This window comes from Cetorhinus maximus, chromosome 21, assembly GCF_964194155.1.
Source record: "Cetorhinus maximus chromosome 21, sCetMax3.hap1.1, whole genome shotgun sequence".
NCBI lineage: Eukaryota > Metazoa > Chordata > Chondrichthyes > Lamniformes > Cetorhinidae > Cetorhinus > Cetorhinus maximus.
Window position 1 is genome coordinate 46,636,164 of NC_135899.1, and position 10,112 is coordinate 46,646,275.

The 10,112-nt window shown below is 43.0% G+C and overlaps 1 long non-coding RNA gene across 1 annotated transcript in view; it reads left to right on the plus strand.

Annotated features, from left to right (window-relative positions):
• LOC144695386 (uncharacterized) overlaps positions 1-7,992 on the plus strand; it is a 63,604-nt gene extending 55,612 nt beyond the window's left edge. Inside the window, exon 4 of the long non-coding RNA XR_013579948.1 lies at positions 7,885-7,992. This is a non-coding gene — a long non-coding RNA (uncharacterized LOC144695386). The remainder of the gene's footprint in view (positions 1-7,884) is intronic.
• The last annotated feature ends 2,120 nt before the right edge of the window (positions 7,993-10,112 follow it).

The following is a 10,112-nucleotide window of genomic DNA, read 5'->3' on the forward strand; positions in this document are numbered from 1 at the left end:
AAAGCAGGTGCTGTTCACAGTGAATGCAAATCTGTATTAACAATGAGGGGGAATAGGGCTTCACTTTGGATGACCAGAAATTGACAGGGAGTTGCTCATAAAACAGTAATTCACTAAGTTGGATAAAAGAATGCATTCACTGCTGATTTTGATAAAGTACCTTAGAAGGTGAGAGGATACTAAAGGAAGAAGAAGGCACTTTCCCAGATAATAAACCACATGCAATTGGAAGAGTACAGAGTTTAGAAAATTACCCTGGCTACTGATTGTTTCAATTCATGGTTAAGATCAACCGAGTTATATTTATTATTGTCTGTATTCATCTTACAGAGAATATATACGCTCAATGCTGTCAGTCATAACACACCAAGGAATAGGAGAGAAATGTTATCATGGATAGCAGGCCAGCATTAAGAGTGGACAAAGTTTATATGTGGGTTTACTAAATGCCTTTTAACAGGTGCTGCAACTCTTGTCAATGAAGAACCTTACTTACCAGTTTCAGTTTGTGCAGTTGTACTTCAACCAACTACAGATTTGAAGCTTTGCTGCTATTGACTGCACTTCTAAGCATAAACAATTGCACCTGCAGGCAACCATTGGGATTGTGGATCCTTAGGGCAGGATATTCCCCTCAGGCTTCTGGACCCTATTGTCAGGCTCAAATGGGGCCAGATGCCCACACTGTGGGTTGAATTTTACAGCCCTCAGCACCAAGCTGGCAGGTGGGTGTGTAAAATTGTGCACCCTGCTCCCTGGCTCCACTGGTATTTTAACAATGGCGAGGGAGACATTGGTTGGCCTTGCTCACCCATTGGCCAATTATGGCCCTTAAGTGACCAATTAATGGTATTTTACCAGCAACAGGGAGAGCTCAGCCCAAATGGCAAGGCTGCCTGGTAAAACCTGGTGGCCTTGTTTCTGGCTGCAGTGGGGGCTGCCTCCTGTTTGAGCACTCTGTGCTTGATGGAGTCCCCTCCCCAAGATAATCCCCCCCAGAAGTCCTGTTCTGCCCCACTCCCTGCCCTTCAGAATCTGGCACACAAGTCTCCTCACCAGGGACTGACAGTGTGGCTCCAGCAAAAACCTGGACTTATTTCTGTGTTCTGCTCCATGGCTCTTCTTCCTTGGGGACTGCCTGCAGTCCCAGCAGTGGCCACCACCCCCAGGGGCACTGCTGGGACTAGACAGTTATTTGATTGGTTGTCAGCTCTCAGAGGCGGGGCCTCCTCCCAGATAGGGGTGCAAGTCCCGCTCTGAGCCAATTAACGGCCTAATGGGGCAACTGGCTGGGAGGCAGGCTCGTCCCCAACTTTTAAACTGGAGAGAGGGGTCCACCACTTCTGCATTAAATTTCCCCCATATGGGGAGCAGTCACTCATTTGTGATTTCCCCTAAATTGGCCAATTCATGACTGGAAGGCGGGCTCATTGTCAAATTAAGGGTGTCGGGTGACATCTTGAAGCTGGAGGTCCAATAGAAAGTCTGAAGAAACAGAAACTGGCCTTTTAAGGCAAACGAGAGAGAGGGCACCCCTACAATGGATATTTCAATTTAAAATAAAAAATGCTCTTAACAACTGGGTCAGCAGAGGGGGAGCCCCTCTACAGGTTGGCCTGCAGCTGCAGCTGAACCTGCCTCAAGCACTGGCACCCTTCCCTGCCCTGCTCCTCTGTGGACCCGCGTGGTTGACTGGAAAGTTCCTGCCATTCCCCATCCCACCTCCGGGAAGTGGGTCAGACTGAGGATGGAGCCGCGGAACCAGAACGCCAGCTGGTGGTCTGGAATTCTGTACCTGCCCACCTCCGGATCCATCGAAGTCTAAAACTTCAACCTTTGGAATGTGGGATTAAAGGTCCCTTGATTCAACAAATGGAAAGTGTAGATTCCTGTGAGCCTGCACTCTTCAGCAATCAGGTTTTCCAATTTCAAGTGGTCCCCAAGAAAAATGTTAAAATTAGGAGAGTAGCACATGGAAGATATAAACAATCTCTTAAGGTAAAATAAAATGCTTTATAATATAGTTATCAGCTATAATGAACTATTTAGGTTGGATGAGAGGGAAGGATACCTAGCCACTGTCTACCAGTTCTCCAGTCTCTTTACTCAAATACTGAAACTTCAAGAATAGAAAAGGACTTGCATTTATATAACTCCTTTCATGGCCTCAGAATGTCCCAAGTGACTTTTCAGCCAATTAAATATTTTTCAAAGTATAGTTACTGTGGTAATGTAGGAAACACAGCAGCCAATTTGAGCACAGCAATGTTCCATGCACATATGATAATGACAAGATAATCTTTTTAATGTTGGTTTAGGGATAAGCGGTGGTAAGATTATCAGGAGAAATTCCCTGCTCTTTTACGTCAACATGAGAGAGCAGGCAGAGGCTCCTTTTAAAGGCAGTACCTCGCTGATAGTGCAGTATTCCCTCATTACTGCACTGAAGCATCAGATTAAGTGTTCAAGGCTCCAGAGTGGGCCTTGAACCCATAAACTACTGATTCAGAAGTGAGACTGTTACCACTGAGCCAAGATTGATAGTTTACATAATTCAGCAGTCTGATAAGGGAGCAGTTATTCCAGCTTTATTAAAAAAATCCTTTATCAGTATTCGTTCTTCTTCACCCTCTTGTCTAAGAGGACCTACTCCAGCTTGGTTAGGGTACTTCAGACATAGTTTGTGCTCTGGCATCCTGGCACAGAATTTGTGTAAACAGGGAGCATCTTGTTTCAGGAATGTGCAGTGATTCATTTCAGTGGGAAGAATGCAGACAGGCAATATAAAATAAAGGGCATAACTGTAAAGGGGGTACAAGAGCAAAGGGACTTGATGTATATGTGCATAAATATTCAAGATAGCAGGATATATTTAGAGAACGGTTAATAAAGCATATGGCATCCTGAGCTTTATCATAAAGGTATAGAGTACAAAAGAAAGGAAGTTATATTAACATGTATAAAACATTGGTTCAGCCTCAACTGGAGTATTGCATCCAGTTCTGGTCACTGCACTTTAGGAAAGGTGTGAAGGCATTGGAGAGGGTGCATTAAAGATTCATGAGAATGGTTCCAGGGATGAGGAACTTATACGTAGAAAGAGTAGAGAAGTTGCGACAGTTCTCCTTGGAGAAGAGAAGGCTGAGAGATTTGATACAGGTATTCAAACTAATGAGGGGCCTGGACAAAGTGGATAGGGAGAAACTGTTCCCACTGGTGGAAGGATCGAGAACATGAGGGCACAGATTTAAGGTCATTGGATAAAGAAGCAATGACTACATGAGGATAAACTTTTCAGGCAGCGAGTGGTTAGGATCTGGAATACACTGAGAGTGTGGTGGAGGCAGGGTCAACTGAGGCTTTCAAAAGGGAACTGGACCATCCAAAAAGGAAAAAAACATTGCAGGTTTATGGGGAGAAGACAGGGCAGTGGCACATGGTAAATTGCTCCAGAAGCAATTGCTTCAGAAGGCTAGCACAGGAATGATGGGCCAAATGGCTTCCTCCTTTGCTGTAAACATTCTATGATTCTATGACCTGTCTCTTAAGCTTCTTCCTCGCAATTCAGTTTGAATAATTTTGGTGCCAGAAATTTCCGGTGGTCTGGGCTAATAATGGAACAGCTGCACAACTACACAGGGCTACAGCTATAAAAGTGTGTAAAGGTGTTTCACATATTATGATACTGCCAGAGAGGTCACTCATGATTGGAGCTCTGTAATGATGACATACCTGACAGGTTTCAACCAGACACAGATAACTTTATTACAGAGAGGTTTTCAGAAGCTACATGCTTGAACCAGGTCCTTGACAAGGCCCCCGCTCCCTGCACTGGATTACCCATGCTTAGGGCTCATTGGTCAGAGCCTCCAAGAACAATCACGTGACCCCTGATAGGCAGTAAGAGAGGCTAAACCTTCAGATACTAAATTCCCTCCTCTTTCAGTTTTTTTTAATAATTTCTATTTCCAGAGAACATTTGGATATCCCACAACATACAAATATACACAACTCAGGTGATTATGGATTAAGTCTCTGAGGCGGTTTCCTTATTCGATTAGAGTGGCATAGCTCTATCGCTTGAGGTTCTTCCACTGGATTGACGTGATCAGGAACTGCAGCACCAGATACATGATTGGAAAACAGCAGTTCAAGGTTTGGCAACTCTACAGAGACATCGGGCATGTCCACTCTAGGTCAATTTGTCTTCTCAGGGATTAATGGTTCGACGTTAATCACAGGCAGAATAGCTGGTTGTTGGAATGTCTCTCTATTCCTAAGATGGTCCACATGTTTTCGAACAATTCGGCCTTCCACTTCCACCTGGAAGGACAAAGGGACCAGTTTGTGAGCCAATTGCACCGGGAACCCAATAAGGTCCACTTCCAAAATTCCACACGAAAATTGTATCTTCGACAGTAAATCTTCGAGCTTTGCTATGAATATCGTAATTCAATTTTTGATTATTCTGATTCTCCCCTACCTTCCCCTCTAAGTTTGGAAACACCAAGCTTAACTTTGTAACTAGGCAGTGTTTCACCAATAATTCAGATGACGTTGAACCATTGTTGAATGAAGCGTCATATGATAATTGAGGAGAAAGCGAGAAAGTCGAGTTTCTAGAGTACCTTCTGATAACTAATTCATTCCAGATTTGAAAGTTTGCACAGCTCTCTCAGCTAAACCATTTGATGAGGGATATATGGGGCTGTTTTAATATGCCTGATTCCATTTGAATTTATGAGTTTCTGAAAACCTGTACTGGTAAAGACTACTGATATCAGAAACGATGACTTCCGGTAGGCCTTGTATATTAAAACATTGATACAGCTTTTCCATAGTCTTGCTCAATGTTGGTGATCTGGCTTCATACACATCCATCGATTTAGAATACACATCTACGATCAATAAAAACATGGCACCTAAGAATGGTCCTACATAATCAATATGTAGTCTAACCCAGGGTCGACCAGACCACTTCCATGGATGTAGGAGAGCTTAAACAGGAAACTTCAGTTGTTGCTGACAATGGAGACAATGCTTGACCATGCTTTCAATGTCACTGTCAATGCCTGGCCACCAGACATATTTTCGTGCAAGCATTTTCACCTTTGATATACCTGGAGGTGCACTGTGAAGCTCTGTCAAGGGTGGTTCTCTTCCTTGAGAAGGGGCGACAGCTCTTGATCCCCATAACACGATTCCATCTGTACAATTTAACTCTGTTTTCTGGGCATGGAATGGTCTTATCTCTTCAGACGCTGGTGAATACGACCACCCTTGCAATATAAGGTCTCTGACCTTCGACAAAATGGATCTTTGTTCATCCAATTTCTACTTTGCTTGGTACACACAGGCAAAGAATCCAAGAAATTCAGTATAAGCATAACTTCTTGTGGCCCTTGAGCATGTACAATGCTATCTGGAAAAAGGAGACGACTGAATGCGTTTGCAATATGCCAGCCAGGACGGTGCATAAAATTATACTCATACACAGATAATATCAAAGCCCAACGCTGAATTCTTGCTAATGCTGTTAGTGGAATGGTTTTATCCTCACTGAATAAACCCATTAATGGTTTATAGTCTGACACAATGGTGAAGTGTTGTCCATGCAGGTACTGGTGGAATTTCTTTACTCCAAATACCACCAATAAACCTTCCTTTTCTAGCTGGGAATAGCCCTTCTCAGCTGTGGAGAGGGTTCTGGAGATATGGCCAATGGGCCTTTCTGATCCATCTTCCATTCTATGTGATAACACAGATCCTACACCATAAGGAGATGCACCACATGTTAATACCAATTCTTTCGATGGGCTGTAGTGTACAAATAAACATGATGAATGTAATAGTTTCTTTACTTTCACAAAGGCTTCTTCCTGCTGTGAATTCCATGACCAATGATGATTCTTTTTTTAGCAACAACTGTAATGGTGCTAATACTGTTGACAAGTTTGACAAGAAGCGGCTATAATAGTTGATCACGCCCAAAAAAGACTTGAGTTTGTTTCGGCAAGAGAGGTTGCATCTTTGATTGTCCTTACTTTCTCTTCTACTGGATGCAAACCCATGGCATCCACCCGGTGACCCAGGTAAGTAACTTCTGGCACTTGGATTGTACATTTCTCTTTCTTTAATTGTACACTGACTTCCAAGAATCTTCTTGGCGCCTCTTCCAGGTTGGCCAAGTGTTCAGTTTCAGTTGACTCTGTGATCAGAACATCATCTAGGTATACTACTACTAGGGGAAGTCCTTGCAAAAGACTCTCCATTGTCCTTTGGAAGATTGCACATGCCGATGATACTCCAAAGTGTAGGCACGTATATTGATACAGACCCTAGTGCGTGTTGATGGTTACATACCCTCTAGACGCGCTATCCATCTCTAACTGTTGGTAAGCATGGCTCATGTCCAGTTTTGTATAAGATTTGCCTCTAGTTAGCTTTGCATATAAGTCATCTATCCTTGGGCTAGGATATATATCTAGTTTGGCTGTCTTGTTCACGGTCAATTTATCGTCCCCACAAATGCATATAGTTTGTTCAGGTTTCACGACTGGGACTATGGGCGCTACCCATTCTGAAAATTGGACTGGTTGGATGATGCCTAACTTTTCTAACTGGCAAAATTCTGCATCCACCTCCTCTGGCCTTAAAGAAGTGGGATGTCACGTGAGAATCTACATATATTTTTGCTTGCAAGCCTTTTAACTTTCCTAATTCATCACAAAATACACTCGTATTTTCTTAGCAGCTCAGGAACTCCTCCTGTTCTCAAGTGGAATATTTCAGACCAGTTAAGCTTGATTTTTTATAACCAGTGTCAGCCCAGAAGACTAGGTCCTTAACCTGTCACCATGATCACTGGAAGGTGAGCTGTCTGTTGCCTATAGGACACAGATACTGTGATGATGCCCTTTACCTGTATGAATTCTGCAGTGTATGTCTTCAATTGAGCAATTGTCCTCTCCAGATTGAGTGGCTGAGTACCTTCATTTAGGCAATTAAATGTGTGCTCTCCCACCACTGTGGTTGAGTCTCCTGTATCTACCTCCATTATTAGTGGTTTCCCATTAACTTGGATTGTGACAGTAATAGGTTTGGTTTTTGCCGCTGTGACTTTGTACAGGGAATAGATGTCAATATTGGCAGCTTCAGGTTCTGTTGCATTATTCAATTCGATCATATTGGTTTGCTGCATTTTGGGATGACTCAATTTTGCCCTGCATTGCTTTATTTTGTGACCTTTCTTGTGGCAGTAATAGCGTTCTGCCTCCTTGAATCTGCAGGTATCTGGTATGTGGTCACCCCAACATCTATAACAAACTACCCTTGGAGTCACTGCTGAAGTGTTTCTACTAGGCCTTTTTGTGTTTCTAACAGTGGACATTGCCTCTTGCTTCTATACTGTGTCTGTGGTTTTTGCTCTGGGCTCCCGCCCCACATGAAGCCCTGTTGTATGATTTTTAAGCCTTATAACCTCTCGCAGCACTTTCCATGCTTAGTGCTATTTCCATGGTGCACTTCAAATTGATGTTGACTTCTGTGAGTAAATGGCGCTAAATGGTGCCATCGTGGATTCCACAAACTAATCAGTCCCGCAGCGTATCATTGAGTGTGTCTCCGAAGTCTCAGTGCACAGTCAACTGTTTAACTTCTCTATATAGGTTGCAATGGACTCTCCTGGAACCTTTACTCTGGAATTAAACTTAAACCTCTGCATTATTACGGATGGCATCGGCTGGTAATGTGTCTCTGCGAGGTCTACTAATTCATTAAAGGTCTTAGAATTGAGTGCATTTGGGGCCATCAGGCTGTGGATAAGATTGTATGTCTTGCTACCATGTACACTCAAATGGATTGCTTTCTGCTTTTCCTCCGCAGCAATTTTGTTCGCTACGAAATAAAAACCAAGGCACTCTACATACTGGCTCCAATCTTCCATAGTTGCTTTGTAAGTGTCGATTCTGCAGAAGAGCGGCATGACTGTTGAGTAGTGTTTTCTTTTTCCTTACGGTTCGATGTATTCACGGTGACCAGGTGAGGAGCAGCTCGGAGCTATTTTACCCTCATCGCCAAATGTAATGACTTGACAGAGCGGATAGGTTTCAGCCAGAAACAGATAACTTTTTTACAGAGAGCTTTTCAGCTGCTACATGCTTGGACCAGGTCCTTGACAAAAAAGCCCAACCCTCTGGATTACCCTTGCTTAGGGCTCATTGGCCAGAGCCTCCAAGAAAAATCACGTCACCCCTGATAGGCAGTAGGAGAGGCTATGCCTTCAGTTACTACAAGCTCCAACCCTTTTCCAACTGGTTACGTATCATCTGTCAGCCAGAGCAGGTTGATTTACCCTAGCAGGCATAACTACTGAGCTCATCCTATCCTCCTCTGACATCCATCCAATTTGATGTTGCTGAATAGAAAACAGGAATGTGTTTTTTATTACCTGTTCATGGGACGTGAGCATCACTGGCAAAGCCAACATTTGTTGCCCATCCCTAAAGGCCTCAGAACTGAGTAGTTTGCTAGGCCATTTCAGATGGCATTTAAGAGTTAACCACATTGCTGTGGATCTGAAGTCCAGTTAAGGACAGCAGATTTCTCTTCCTATAGGCCATTAGTGAACCATATGGGTTTTTATAAAAATAGATAATAGTTGTCACAGTCACCATTACTGAGTCAAGCTTTGAATTCCAGATTTATTAATTGAATTTAAATTCCACTAGCTATTGTGGGTGGGATTCAAACCCATGCTTCCAGAGTATTAGCTTGGGCCTACTGGATTACTTAGTCAAGTGACATTACCACTACACCACCCTCTCCCTTGTTTTCTCTTCTGAAACCAATAGTTCTCGGGCCAATCGTAGAGTCTCAACTGTGACCCTGGTGCCAACTCAATGCATGTCAAATGTCAATCCTGGGACCTGTACAACTCTGCTAGTTTTAACCATCTAAGTCAGCAGAAGAGCTGTTACTTTGATTCTTAAACTGCAGCATATATTAGTAGTTGCTGTGCTATTCTCTGCAGTCATGCATTCCATGTTGTTATTCTGTGCAACATGCTTCTCTATACAAAAAGCAGTCACTCACATGTCAATAAAAACTGACATAAAAACCAAACACTACAACCTGTGTCAATCACATTGCAGTCTTGTGATGCGGGGTTTATGTGTTGAATAACACATTTTTTTGCACCTTTTTGTGTGATTTTTAGCGGTTAAGGCTTAAGTCCGAACTGCCCCAAGCTTCCAACACTAGCTCAGAGTTGAAGACATTCATGGAGGGTCCCAGAGAGCAGCAGAATTGCCCATTGGAAGTTTAGACTTGGCAGGCAATTCCCACGTAGGTCCATGTGTCAGGACCTCCGCAGTGTCCTGACACACACTCATTGTACATCCAGTCTCTGACGACCTGGACACCAGAAGATTTGGGCCCATGTTTTACTGTAAGCTATGACAACATCTGATTAACACAGGATGACCTGATAAAACCCAAATTTGAGGACATCCTCAGAGTGTTATAAGGAGCTATATAAATAAATGTTCACCTAATCTTTGGCCAAATCTGACAATTTCATAAGCTCATAGAGTCTTATAGCACAAAAGGAGCCTGTTTGGGTCATTGTGCCTCTGCTGGCTCTTTGAAAGAGTTATCCAATTAGTTCCACTCCTCTGCTCTATCCCCATAGCTCTGCCAATTTGTCCATTCCAAGTATATAAACTAGCTGAACCAAAATGCTACTGCAACATTCCTGGGGTATGAGGTACAAATAACACTGGGACCTCAACATTTGTTTAAACTTTAAATAAATGTCATGCTGCGAAGGCATGAAGAAAAATATCTTAAAGATTTGTTTTTTCTCCTTATTCTCTTGTTTAAATTCTGTTTTTAAAAATGGACAATGGTTAACTCATCAACCTCCTGGAATGTGACACTGCTTGCATTGTATGAACATTCCAGCCAAGCCAACACAAAGGACTAGTAGACAAGACACCTGCACCAGCCAGCTCTGCTAAAAGGCAGAGCTATTGAGACTCCTGATCTCCAGTGTTGTGTTAATGGTTTCACTGTTATCTGCTCAAAATACAGTGGGTTTTAACGAAGGTCCT